General features: G+C 58.3%; 1 pseudogene; it reads right to left on the reverse strand.

The window, feature by feature from the left end:
- Positions 1–1,162: 1,162 nt before the first annotated feature.
- On the reverse strand, positions 1,163–13,579 carry LOC135982089 (otoferlin-like; annotated as a pseudogene).
- Between the last annotated feature and the right edge of the window lie 256 nt (positions 13,580–13,835).

The raw sequence follows: 13,835 nt of genomic DNA on the forward strand, positions 1-13,835 counted from the left end.
AAACGTCCGTCTGGGCTGGCGTTTTCCCCACGCCCCTGAGCGAGGTGGCTACGGCACCCGGACGGGTTACTGGTGCCCAGGCCGTAGGCTGCTCCAGCAGCGCCCGGTGCGGAGCCAGCTCTCCGCCCGCAGTCCAGCTGGGGCAGGGCCTGCCCAGGGCCCTGCTCCGAAACCGTTCCCATTCGCCAACAGGCCAGGGCCCGATGCCTGCTGCAGGGGCCACGGTTCAGGGCAGGGTCATGTGCTGCTCACTGATCCCCCGCCATGTAAACATGGAGCTGCTGCAATGATCGGGGGGGGGCGGGGGGTCAGACCCACCCGCACCATTGTGCAGGGCTCCTCTCCCCCCCAGCCAGCACCGAAGGGATTCCCGCGCAACCCATGCACCGGCCTAAACCGAGCAGCTGAGGTGCCGGGGGGGCTGGAAAACGGGCCCAGGCTGGGTCTCGGCCCACCCCACACAATGACGGCGGGTAGCCTGGAGAACTGCCTCTCCTCACAGCCTGGGCATGTTTCCCCGGCTCTGCTGGGCTGCTGCTTTCTCCACAGCCTCCGGGGTGACTGTCGCCCCCCGCCTGGGGGCAGGAGAGCCAGTGCCTTGGTCATGGGCAGCCTCCGAGCCAGCGTGGGCCCGTGGGGCGGGGGACTCAAGCAGAGGGGGCTGCTTTTCTGGAGAGCCCCATGGCTCCTCTCCTCAGACTCTCTGAGGTGACCTCTCGGTGTGCAACGCCCCCGTTCTCCCTGGCACCTGCTCCCCAGGGCGGCGCTGGCCGTGGAGGAAGGAGGGTGTGGAACAAACCAGAGCCTCACGTTCCCCCTCCCTGCCAGGCCGGCCGTGAGCGTGGGCGACTGGCCTCCTGGGGCTCTGGAAGCCAGAACCGGGGCACGGCTAAGAGGCTCTTAGCTGTGGGGGGTGTAATCTTAGAGCCAGCTCGGACGCCCTGTATTCGCCGACCTGGTCAGCTGCATTCACCCACGGAAAGCGCTACGGGAGCCCGGCGCCCCAGGCCCAACTCTTCCTTCCCTCCGGCCTCAGGAGAGAAACACACCACAGGGAGCCGCCAAGAAGAAAACGCAAACAAGGAGAAGCCGCAGGCCGTTCCCCAAACCCAGTCCCGGCGCCGCTGCAGCACGGCGAGCGGGTGCGTGGCCCCGGGCCGCCTCACGCTCCCAGCAGCTTCTTGACCAGGTAGCCCGGCATGGAGTAGAGGAAAAGTCCCACCATGATGAGGAGCAGCAGCGCCAGCCCGATCTTAATGATGAGCCACTTGTAGCGGGTGCAGATCAGGTACTTGATGGACTTGAGCGGGTTGAGGAACCAGATGAAGGAGGTGTCGGGGCGACTATCCAACGGGCAGCGGCAGCAGGAGGCGGGGGGGGGGGGGGAAGAGACGCACGGCCCGGGTGAGCAGCGTTAGACAGGCCCCTGTGTAGGGGAAGAGCCTTCTCCCCACCCCACCATCAGGTCTTCGTGCCTCCACCCGCCGCCCCCCGGCCTTGGGCTGAGCCAGTTCCCTTCTCCCTCGGCTATGCCCCAAATTCCCGACTGCTCCCTCCGTGCCTTAGCCCAGCCGCTCATCAGCCCCGGGAGACCCAGCCGGCCTCCCGCTGGCCAGTCTCCAATGAGTCACGGCTGCTCCCTGCCTCCCATGGGACTGGCCAGGGCCCCTGGCAGCCTGACTGTACCCCACCTTAGTCCCCTTCCGCGCACCCAACGCCTTCACGGGCCCCTCCAGTGATCTCAGCCAGCAAATGGGCCCAGGTGTTCGGGGCGGGAAGTACCATGAACAAAGAGGGTGGTGCCCTTGTGACGAACTGGGACTGTTCTTAGTGTGGTCTGTGAATGCTGACTGGGGTGTGTGGCCGGGATAGTCTGCATTGGAGGATGGGAGACTGCCCGAGGGCGCATACCTGAGCGTGTAACATGAGAACCCAGGAAGGGGTTGAAGGCCAGGTGACACCTTAGCCCGGGAAACTGAACAAAGGCTGTGGGAGGGGTCGCTGAAGGCAGAGTGCTGGAAGCGGGCTGGAGAGATGGCTGGGAGGTGAGATGGCTCTGACCTCCCAAAGCGGGGGGGCTGGGATGCCCTGGGACCCCAAGCTGGACCTAACTGAGGGGGGCCCTGTTGTCTGTGCCTGCAAGACCTGTCTTGGACTGTATTCCTGTCATCCAAATAAACCTTCTGCTTTACTGGCTGGCTGAGAGTCATGGTGAATCGCAGGAAGCCGGGGGTGCAGGGCCCTGAGTTCCCCAATGCTCCGTGACAGCCCTCAGGCTCCCAGCAGCTTCTTGACCAGGTAGCCCGGCATGGAGTAGAGGAAGAGGCCGACCAGGAGGAGCACAAAGAGGAGGAGGAGGAGTTTCAGGAAGAACCAGCGGTACGTGTGCCACATGAAGTAACGGATGGACTTCAGGGGGTTCAGGAACCAGGTGAAGCTCGTGTCGGGGCGGCTGGGGGGGTGCAGGGGGGCGGCCGGAGTGACGGGGAGGAGGTGAAGAAAGGCAGGAAAGAAAGGTTGACACAGACACAGAGAACTGGACGTGTATTGGGGGGGGAAACAGCCCATATCATGGGGTGCCCCCACCAGCTGCCCAGCCCCCTCCCTGCTCTGTAGCAACAGGTCCACACACCTAACCCCCCCCTCTACCCAACCTTCATCCCCACTGCCTACCCCACATCCTCAGCCTCCCCCCAGGCCCCCGCAGGCTCAGACGTGACGTTTGTCGGTCCCCTCGCCGCCCCGTCACTCACTTGGGTTTCTCCAGCGGGTCGGGCTCGTTGCGGGCCAGCCCCGCGGGGGATTTCTCCGCCTCCTCCGCTGTCAGCAGGTGCAGCTCGGCCTCCACCTTGCCCTGTGGGGAGCAGAGAGTCGCTCTGGGGCCCGGGACTGCCCTGGCTGAGAACTGCCCCAGGGCGGGGGATCATCCCGCAGCCTGGGATGGCGTCCTGGGGCCTATGGCTGGAAAGGTGCCGAATCCTCCCAGCGCACATCACCTGAGCTGGCGGGGGTGACCGTAACCCCCCCACCCTGAGGAACGGTCTCACCGCTCCCAGGATCTACCAGCGCCAGAGAACAGAGCCAGGGGTGTGCCCAGGGCCAGGCAGTGCGGGTCGGGCTCCCTCTGGTTCTCTCCAATCTCACTCAGCTCCACCTGGCTCTGCGCTTCCTGGCTACAGATGGGACCAGCAGCGTCTGAGCGGCTGCTCCGCCTGCACCTGCCACCCGGCTGGGCAGAGCACCCAGCCCCGAGAGCCGCATGGTCAGAGAAGGAGCCCAAAGTCTCCAGCCTTGTGGAGCCCAACCTCTGATGGGAATGAGTCACCCATCACTTCTGTCCTGCAGCCCCCCTGCTGGCCTGGTCCTGGGCCCCCCACGCCCAGCTCTGCCAGTGCCCTTCCTGGTGGTGACTGAGGCCGGGCCCACACTGCGGTGCTGCATTCAGCAGTGCCCCTGTCCCCGGCATCCTCACCGTGAGCTCCGGCTCGTCGTTCTCATTCCGGGCCACGAAGGGCCACCAGCCCTTCACCCTCTTCTGCTTGAAGATGGAGACCAGGGGCAGGTCGCCCTCGTTGGTCACCATGTCCATGCTGCACTGCTTCGCCGGCTTGGCGCCGCGCGGGAAGCGGTTCAGGTCCAGCTCGATCGCCCCTGCCAGGGAGAAACAACAGCAGCCGTCCCAGCGCGCTGGCACTGCCGCCGGGTGCACGGAGCTGCCGCTCCAGGGCCAACACCCTGAGCCTCATGGAAAGTGCCAGAGGAGCTTGAGCCAGCCGGTCCCTTGGACCTCTCATCCCCTGCTCTCCCTCCCCTCTGAGCTCCTGGGGGTCTCCCCTGCCTTGATAGATCAGCATCTCCTCTGGTGGCTTCTTCTCCCTCCCTGACCACCAGGTTCTTACCTGGGGCCGCCCCCGCTTCTCTCTATCCTCTCGCCCTCTCCCGCCAGCCTTGCCTCCCCGGCCGTGGACACCGCCCAGAGTGGATCCCCAGATGCCAGCCTGGTGCTGCACGGCTGGGTGGCTCTCCCTGCCCCACCGCAGCCTCGTGCCCAGGCCTGGCAGTGCATCACCCCCTTGCCCCCTTCACCTATGCACCAAGGAAGTCGTCAGCAGAGAAGTGGTCAGCGTCCCAGACTTGCAGGGTGAGGCGAGCCGGGATCTTGTACTCGGTCTCGTCCCAGGAGAACATGGACTCCTTCTTGGAGATGACGATCTTCTCCTCCGCCATCAGGTAGTCGAAGGGGAAGACGTAGCGCCAGTTGAAGTTGTCCTCGCCCGTGAGCGAGTGGTAGTGCACGTCCGTGTCCTGCTTGTCCTCTTGCTGGCCCTTCAGCCATCTGCAGGGACCAGACAGTCGGGCAGGGGGACGGGGCTGGTCACGGGGAGCAACGGGACAACCAGACACGTCCCCCCCCCCCCCGTGCCGAGACAGACCCTCAGCTGCAGCATGTGGCCCAGCGAGACACACACAAAACAGGGGAGCAACGACCGCAGCAGTGGGCTGGGGGACTCGACTAATGGGGCAGATTGCGTGGAGCTCACCAGGCGACCAATAAGGGCAGGGCCCCAATGCCTCTCTGGAAGGGCCAGCAGGGTCCACACACCCAGGAGGGATGGGAGAACCTGGGTGATCCAATGGGACATGACGAGGAGGAGGGGGATGGGATTGAGGAAAGGAGTGTGTGTGTGTGTGTGTGTGTGTGTGTGTGTGTGTGTGTACTGCCTGCTTGGCGCAGAGGGGCACCAGGGGGCTAGGGGGAAGGGCGGGTTTGCAGAGTCATAGGGCCCAGGGGCCCAGTGTGATCATCTCATTTGACGAACACAGGCCAGGGCACTGCCCGAGAAGCCTCTCTGCAGCGGCTCCTTTAGAAACATCCAACCGTGACTTAAAAATCGCCAGCGCTGGAGAATCCACCACGCGCCTCGGGCAATTGTTCCCATGGGTAATTACCCTCATGACTAAAACCGACGCCTGAGTTCCTGTCTGACTTTGCCTAGCTGTAGCTTGCAGCCATGGGCTCCTGTTAGCCCTTTCTCGGCTGGACTGAAGAGCCCACGATTAAATCTGTGCTCCCGGGTAGCGGCTGGGCTCACGTCACCCCGTAACCTTCGCTTGGTTAAGCTAAAGAGATCGAGCTCCTTGAGTCTGTTACGATCAGCATCTCAGCTGATTAGCCACCACGACCCCCCAAAACTTTCTCAGCGACCCAAGCAGCCCCTTCTGCCCTGCACCCATCAACAGTCCTTGCAAAATCTGTACCCAGCCCCCACGCCCCTGCCCAATGCCACGTGTCCCCATTATCCCGGGGACCCCTCCCTGCAGACTAGTGGCGTGAAAGCCCAGCCCCGTGCAGAGGGCTCAGCGGGGAGGGGTCCATGCAGAGCGGTGGCCGGGATGGGGGGCATTCCCCGTTCAGAGATGGGAAAAGAAATCTACACACTAACTATTTGCCTGGCTTGAAGCTAACAGCAGCAACCCCTCGCCCCCGGGCCTGTGTGAGTGCGATGGAGAAGGATGGAGAACGCCCTGGGAAGCCCCATCCCAAGGCAATTCTAAGCTTGCACTGCCCTGATCTGCGGTGACACATGCTGCCCGCTCGGGGGGTCCCAGAGCCTGGTGGATCAGCTACACCCCAATTAAACAGCCCCATAGCCTGAGCTCCACGTGCACGCCACGGGCCAGGCTGATCCCCCCCAGATCCCCACGCTCTGGGTTTGGGTGGGGTGCTCCTAGGGGCAGCGAGGAACGCCAGCGACACTCGGGACAGGTTGAGCGGGCGCGTGTGTCCCTCTGCACGGCCCGCAGGGGAGGGGGGCCTCGTCCGTTACCCCCTGACATAGATGTCAGACATCTTCTCTCCTCTCATGAACGCATCATCCTCCAGCAGCACCTCGTCGGTGTCCCAGATCACCACCCGCAGCTCATAGCTCGGCGGCCGGCAGGGCGGGAACACAGGGACAGCCACACCGGGCGTGGAGCAGACACGGCAAAGGGGGTCGGGGGGAGACACACACAGAGGCAAAACAAAGAAGCAGAATGTCTGTTATTCAGCCCCACGGCCCCCACACCAAGCGCCAGCGGGATCCCGGAGCGAGGCGCCGGCGCCGTGCTGTACCTATCCCCGGACAAAAATGTCACTGGATTTCTCCCCAGTGAAGAAATCATCGTCCTCCAGGATTACCTCATCCGTGTTCCACACTATCACTCGAAGCTCATGTCTGGAAGGGACACAAGGCGGTGAGGCGAGGCCGGCGGGGAAAGCCGGGGCAGAACGGCACAGAGCCGGTGGGGCGCTGGGATCGGCTCCCCGGGACAGAACCCCTCTCCTGGGGGGAGCCACAGTGCTGGCCCAAGAGGAGGGCTCAGCCGTGAGCTTCGTGGCAGCCCAGTCCTGGGCCCCTCGGCTGTTTCAGACCAGAAGGAGCCGTTAGGATCAGCTAATCTGACGTCCCGCCGGCCGGGGGACCTGGGCAGGCAGCCCGCTCCTGGCCTTGGTCAGCTTGCTCCCAGCTCGGGGGCTGGAGCAGGGCAGCCGGTTGCTGGAATAGCTGCTGGCACCTGGGCCCACAAAATTCACTGGTGCAGAATTCAGGTGAAGTCCCTGGGGCTGCCCCGGGGCCAATGGGAGCAGAATTTCCCCTCCCTGCTCAAACCAGCGTCCCGGCAGCCCAGATGTTCCAGCACTGCCCTGCCCCGGGCCCAGCTGGGGTCCGGGGAGCTGGGAGCAGCCAGCGCCCATGTCCCCTAGGTCGGGCTGTGGGTTTCCTACCTAGGGAGCCCCCTCTCCTGTAGGCGCATTCGGGCAGGGCCCAGCCGAGGCCCCAGCACGCTGCTGAGTAACAGATTCATAACGAATAGTTTAGGGCTCCAGCAGGTGTGACCTGGGGTGGCTCCTTGCCATGGTTCCCTGCCAGGGATGCTGACCCACCCCAGCTGATGATAATACGCATCACGCCCTGGGCTGCGACGCCCCCGGGGCTGCAGCCTCGTCGCTGATGGACGGGGGTTCGCGGGGTTGTTAAAACGCTGGCCTGGCTCGAGCCGCAATCTCTGGCTCACGGGCAGGCCGGGCACATTCACCCCCACATGCGTGCACAGAGAGGGCGGGGGCTTTGCCGGGTGTTTCCCATCACTCCGGTCTGGGCCTGGCCACTAGTCGCGATCGGGAACAGACGGCAGGGCCCCGGCATCGGGCGGGCAGAAGGCGCTTTGGTGCTGGAAGCTGTTGAACACCTTCCCTGCCCCGGCCACGGCGAGAAGGGCCCAGCACCGGTTCCCGGCGTGCTGCTGAGCGCCGGTTCCTCCATCGCCCTCCCTGCCCAGCCTCTCTGTCCCCTCCCACGGCCGGATCACGCCCTGGTCCTGAGCTCTCCTGCGCCCTGGTAGACCCGGCTCAGTGCCAGTGGAAGGCGCCTCATTGATTTCACTGGGCTTCAGATCAGGCCCTTATCTCTGCGGCCACGGAAGCTCAAGGCCCTGCAGGCGCTAACTCCCCCTCGGTGCCTGGCTGGGGCCCTGTGCGCTGCCTCCCTGTGGGCAGCTGGCAGGAGCAGGAGACGGAGGACGTCACACCCCGACTCCCAGCCACCGCCCAAATCAAGGGGCCAGGAGCATGGGCTGGAGGGATCGCTCCTCGCGGGGCAGGGGAGGGCTCCATCCAGCCGAGGGTTTCCTACAGATCTCAGCCCAAACCAGAAGGCTGCTTAGGAGCGCTAAGGCAGGCCCGGAAACCTCCCGTTAGGGGCAGCATGAGGGGCGACCGATGTGGGGTGTGGGCTGGTCCCAGGCGACCACTCGGTTCGTTACCTCTTCGGCTTCCTGGGAGAGATGTCGATGGCAGGGCCAGGTGCCGGCATATCCATGGGGAACATGTCCACCCACATCTCCAGCCGGCCCTGCAACGTTGGGGAGACAGAGTTAGCACCCCTGCTGTGTCCTCCCCTCCCTTTCCTGGGGTCCTTCCCCTCCCGCCTGGCAGCACCAGCCTGAAGGTGACAGTCGCACGGCGACAAGGCTGTGGCAGGCCGTGTTGGCAGAGAACGTTGCCAGCTCGGGGGCTCAGCTGCACCCCCAGCCCCCCACAGAGTGTCGCCTGCCCGGGGAGTAGATGGGAGGCAATAGATGGGGTACCGAGGGGACGTGGGGTACGGTGGGAAGGGCGGGGAGAGGCGTTGCCATGGGGCGGGGATGCAGGGTGGAGCTGGAGGGGAAACAAGCGCATGAGGGTAGAGAACAGGGTCCAGGCATGACAAAGGCAGCCACAGACCTACAGCTGTGGGCTTGGGGAGCCCAAGGGAACGGGGGCGTGGGGAGGTATGAAAAGGGGGAGGGACCTAATCAGACAGGGCTGGGGCCTGGGAGGCAGAGATCATTGCTATTATTGCTCCCCAGGGGTGATTTTTTGTGGGAAGGGGCTTCCCCTGCAGGATTCTCCACCTGGGGGGATGGGATGGGGCCGGTCCATATGGCCTTGGATCTGCCTTGCACGTGGGAACCCATGAGGCTCAGCAGAGCTGGCGTTCCCGAGGGCCAGACGGGGGTGCTGCGTTCACCTCGCCGTCCCCCCCAGCACCGAGCCGGTTACCCCGATGCCAGGCGGGCGGACGGTACCTGTTCGATGCCAGGCTTGTCGGGATTCAGCAGCGGCCGCGTCTCCACGTGCTCCGGGACGAGTTTGCAGCCCACGCGGGGGATCTCCTCCCAGTGGTGCAGCACTGCCAGGGCCAGGTGCTCGTCCGTCTGCTTCTTCTGACCTGTGTGCGCAGAGCGAGCACTGAGCCGGGCCTCGCTCCCCACTGCCAGCCCGAGGCAGGAGAACACCCACCGCCCGCTGGGCAGGGCCAAGGAGCATGGGCTGTCTCACCTCCATTGACTTCCGGGGGCTTTGGGTCAGGCCCCTCCCAGTGCCCCCTGCCCGGCCAGAGCAGGCCGACCCACACCCTCCGTCTCCCCATTGCAAAGCAGGCGCTCGATTTGCTGGCACGCTCCTTGCCTGGCCTGGTGTGTGTGGGGGGGTGCCCATAGCGGGGGAGGTGTGCGCAGGTGTCTGCAAGGACCGGCCAGGGGGTAGCTGCAGAGAAACCCCCCGGCACAGGACCAGCCGCGCTGCTGCCCCAGCTCAGACACTGCGGCTACTTTCCACATCGCCAGTTCCAGCCGGCTGACGGGCAGCAGGGGGAGTGCCGCGCCCTCGGCCCCATTACCGTTTTCATCCTCCATCTCCCTGGGGCCGGTGAAGACCCGGTTGGCGACTTTCACCCGCCCTCCGGGGCCGTAGTGGGGCCCGTCCACCTTGCCCTCTCTGCACAGCTTGGCGAGGATCTGCGTGGGCTTCCCGGGGTCCCGCCACAGGTTGTAGCCGTGGCTGTGAAGAAAGGGCTGGGGTCAGGGAGAGCCGCTGCGGATCCCACTGATTCCAACTCGCCCAGGGAGAAGGGGCCGGCCCCGCTCCCCCGGGGCTGGGAAGAAGGTGGAATCACAGCGGCTGGAGCCGGGAATCATATGGGAAGGGACTGTGCAGACCAATGTCCCCTGCTCTCCCAGCCCTGAGCTCCCCACACATGGATCTGCCGGTGCCCCTCAATCCCGAACTGCGCCCCTTGCGGTCCCTGTGTAGATAAATCTCTGATAATTTTCATATGACTTTACATTGTGCCTCTTCATATAACCTTGTGGTGGGTCTACCCACGTGTGACCTCTGTTTTCATGGGACTTTGTATCAAAGCCTCATTTAGAAACTTTGCATTGCCCTTGGTATAATATTATAGCCCCTAAGGATAGAATAAGATAGAAGAAAAATTTCTTTTTGCTAGCAGTAGAACAAGAGCTCTCCCCCCCCCCCACTCTTAATCAATTGCCCTGTTGAATGAATGAGGTGTGAATGAGCAAGGCATGGAAGGCAGCACCTCCAGACAGCCTCAACTGTTGGAGAGGGGCTGGGAGCCAGACCCAAGGACAATAAAACGTGTCAAGTGGGCTCATTAAAGACAAGGAGACATACCGATGGCCTCGGGGGTTAGAAGCAAGCACCTTCTTTTGGAAACACCCTCTTTGCAGCATTGGGACAACACTCAAAAGAAAGCAGCACAAAGGACCAATGGACACAGACACAGAGTTTGAATCTGGTATAGATTTGCATGAGAGGGAAGCTGCTATAAAAGTGAGGTGTCTTGCAGAGGACCCCAGGTCTCGTCTTGTCAACATGGGAGCATCGATCCGGATCGGCAGAAGCCCGGCTCCACCCCCTCCCCCATCTAACTCACCTGGCCAGTGAAGTTAAGGGGAGCAACTAATTGGTAACAACAAGACGGAGTGTGTTTGTGTGTGTGTGTGAGTGTAAGTGTAATATATTATATGCATATAATACAGTGTTAATGAATACATGTATTACTAATAAATGTGGCGTTTTGCCTTATTCCCCCTGAAAAGATCCTGTGCAGTACTTTAAGTACAACATTTTGGTGGAGAATGCGAAAGGGGGAGCAAGCATAAAATCCACAGTTATTATAAAACTGGTGTGCACACCGCCAGCTTTAGCAAGCCTGGCACTATAGGAAAAAGAGCGTAAACTTTCAGTTAATTAACCAAACTCTGAAGGATATAGGAGTTTAGTTTAAATTGTGTTATAGAGGTACATACACCCTCAGCCGTAGCAAGACTGAGATAAAGAGGAGAACTTAGTGTTTCTCACTCTGATCCGGGGAAGGATTTGTATAATTGGTGTATGAACCCTCGGTGGTAGCAGACCGAGTAATACAGAGGGAAGCTTAGCGTCTCTCCCTCTGGCCCAGAGTGGGTTAAAAACATAAGATTCAGATCTTGTTCTGTTAAGCCAAACTCTGAAGGATATAGGAGTTTGGGCAGTGTAGTGTGGTTTATGTTTTTTTGTTTTGTTTTGTTTTGTTTTGTTTTTTGTAAGTAATATTGTGGTAATTTCACAATTTTGCAGAAAATGTTTAAGGAATGGGACCAGGAAGGGTGGGGGCTAGTTGGAAAGCCCACCCTCCTTGCTAAATTGGTAGTGGAACAGGGCTTGTGCCCATGGAAAGGAACTGTTTATTGGAAAAAGCAGGATCGGGCCCAGGCAAGCAACAGATAGAGAAACTGAAAAACAGGTTGGGTACAGAGAGTTAAAACAGCACTCTCAAATCTTACAGCAGCAGTAACATCAGGAGAAGAAACATTTGACACCCCAGAAGGGGGCAGACCTTTGGGACCCCTCTGGAGATTGGGAAGGGGGACATTTGGAATATTTGGGTAAATTCCTCCTCCCAGGGCCAAAATGCCATTGAAACAGTTAACAACAGTGCCTGCTTCTGCCTCAGATCTCCAGGCCATGGCAAAATGGCTGGAGATTTTAAAACAGAATTTTTTTTCTAAATGAAGAGTTAACGCCCTTTTACTGAGAGAAAGGGAGGATTTACACTCACAAGAAATGCACCACTTAATTAGCATTTGTGCAGCCCCAAGTACCAAACACACTGTGGCAGAGACCAAGCAGGTTCTGCCAGGGTGAAAGCACTGTGCTAATTTGTTTCCAAGCTTCTATCTTTCAGGCTCTGAACCAGAACATCAGGAGAGCTGGTACCAGCTGAAGAGTTATAAAATACCATGGTTATAGTGTCATGACAAAGTCTGTGTTCAGTGTTCTGTGTTGCAAGTTCTGTGTCTGTCTCTGGTGGTGTCCTGTGCTAGCATTGGGTCCAGAGAGAGAGGGGATACTACACTAGACAGGGCAAATGTCTTTTCCTCTCTCTACTTCCCCCATCTCCATCCAACTTATCAATCACCCCTTGTGTCCAAAAGACTTTGGTCCCCAGTGCATCAGGGTTATTTTGTTTTGTTTTGTCAGGTTCTCTAATAATCATTTTGTTGCTGATTTTTGTTCTTGATACATTTGTATTGTTAGTTACATTTGCTTGTATTATTATTAATTCCACACTTTCCTCTATGCACTCTGATTCTATTTCCCCAAGCCCTGAAGGGTAGTTCTTGGGCCCCCATAACCTGTAAGACCTTGGCCCATAATTGTATGGCCCCATCTTTCAGGTCCCCAGAAACCTCTGAGAACAACTGTTAAAAATTTGTTAGTCTCTAAGGTGCCACAAGTACTCCTGTTCTTCTTTTTGCGGATACAGACTAACACGGCTGCTACTGTTAAAAATAGGGAATTCTACAACATTTTAGCAACTGAATGTTAGTTTAAGTCCAAATCAGCTTAACCTTGCATAACAACTGTGGTACTCCTACAAAATCTTATTTGTTGTGTGTGCTTAAGTAGGTCCTGACCTCAGTGACTTTTATTGTTTGATGGCTATTGCAGCATCAAACTTGGGCTTCATTTTGTTTGTCAATGTACCCAATTATTGTAATGGTAACGGTTTTGTTGTATTTCCAATTATTATAATTGTTTGCATTTGTGTTTATGGTATATCTGGTGTTTAGTCAGTTGTAATGGTTTTAGTTATATTCACCTGGTTATAATTGTTTGGTTTGTTTGCAACAAATACAAAAGATTTATATGGTGACCACTCAAGAATTGTTCTTGAGAGGTCAAAAGGGGGACAATGTAGATAAATCTCTGATAATTTTCATATGACTTTACATTGTGCCTCTTCATATAACCATGTGGTGGGTCTACCCACGTGTGAACTCTGTTTTCATGGAACTTTGTATCAAAGCCTCATTTAGAAACTTTGCATTGCCCTTGGTATAATATTATAGGCCCTAAGGATAGAATAAGATAGAAGAAAAATTTCTTTTTGCTAGCAGTAGAACAAGAGCTCTCCCCCCCCCCACTTTTAATCAATTGCCCTGTTGAATGAATGAGGTGTGGATGAGCAAGGCATGAAAGGCAGCACCTCCAGACAGCCTCAACTGTTGGAGAGGGGCTGGGAGCCAGACCCAAGAACAATAAAACGTGTCAAGTGGGCTCATTAAAAACAAGCAGACATACCGAGGGCCTCGGGGGTTAGAAGCAAGCACCTTCTTTTTGGAAACACCCTCTTTGCAGCATTGGAACAACACTCAAAAGAAAGCAGCACAAAGGACCAATGGACACAGACACAGAGTTTGAATCTGGTCTAGATTTGCATAAGAGGAAAGCTGCTATAAAAGTGAGGTGTCTTGCACAGGACCCCGGGTCTCGTCTTGTCAACATGGGAGCATCGATCCGGATCGGCAGAAGCCCGGCTCCACCCCCTCTCCCATCTAACTCACCTGGCCAGTGCAGTTAAGGGGAGCAACTAATTGGTAACAACAAGACGGAGTGTGTTTGTGTGTGTGTGTGAGTGTAAGTGTAATATATTATATGCATATGATACAGTGTTAATAAATACATGTATTACTAATAAATGTGGCATTTTGCCTTATTCCCCCTGAAAAGATCCTGTGCAGTACTTTAAGTACAACACTTCGGGGCACTTCGGCGGCGGGTCCCGGAGCGAGTGAAGGACCCGCCGCAGAATTGCCGCCGAAGACCCAGAGCGCGGAAGGACCCCACCACTGCCGAATTGCCGCCAAGGGCAGCAAAATGCCGCACCCGCAAATCCTGGCGGACATCAGGAATGGTGACATACATAAGCCAGTAAGTGAAAGATTTAAAAGTCACTATCATTGAACAAAATAACTTCAGAAACAGACTTCAAAGAGAAACAGCAGAACTAAAATTCATTTGCAAATTTAACACCATTAATCTGGGCTTGAATAGGGACTGGGAGTGGCTGGCTCATTACAGAAGCAGCTTTTCCTCTCCTGGAATTGACACCTCCTCATCTATTATTGGGAGTGGACTACATCCACCCTGATTGAATTGGCCCTGCCAACACTGGTTCTCC

This window comes from Chrysemys picta, chromosome 3 (genome assembly GCF_011386835.1).
Source record: "Chrysemys picta bellii isolate R12L10 chromosome 3, ASM1138683v2, whole genome shotgun sequence".
Taxonomy (NCBI): Eukaryota; Metazoa; Chordata; order Testudines; family Emydidae; genus Chrysemys; species Chrysemys picta.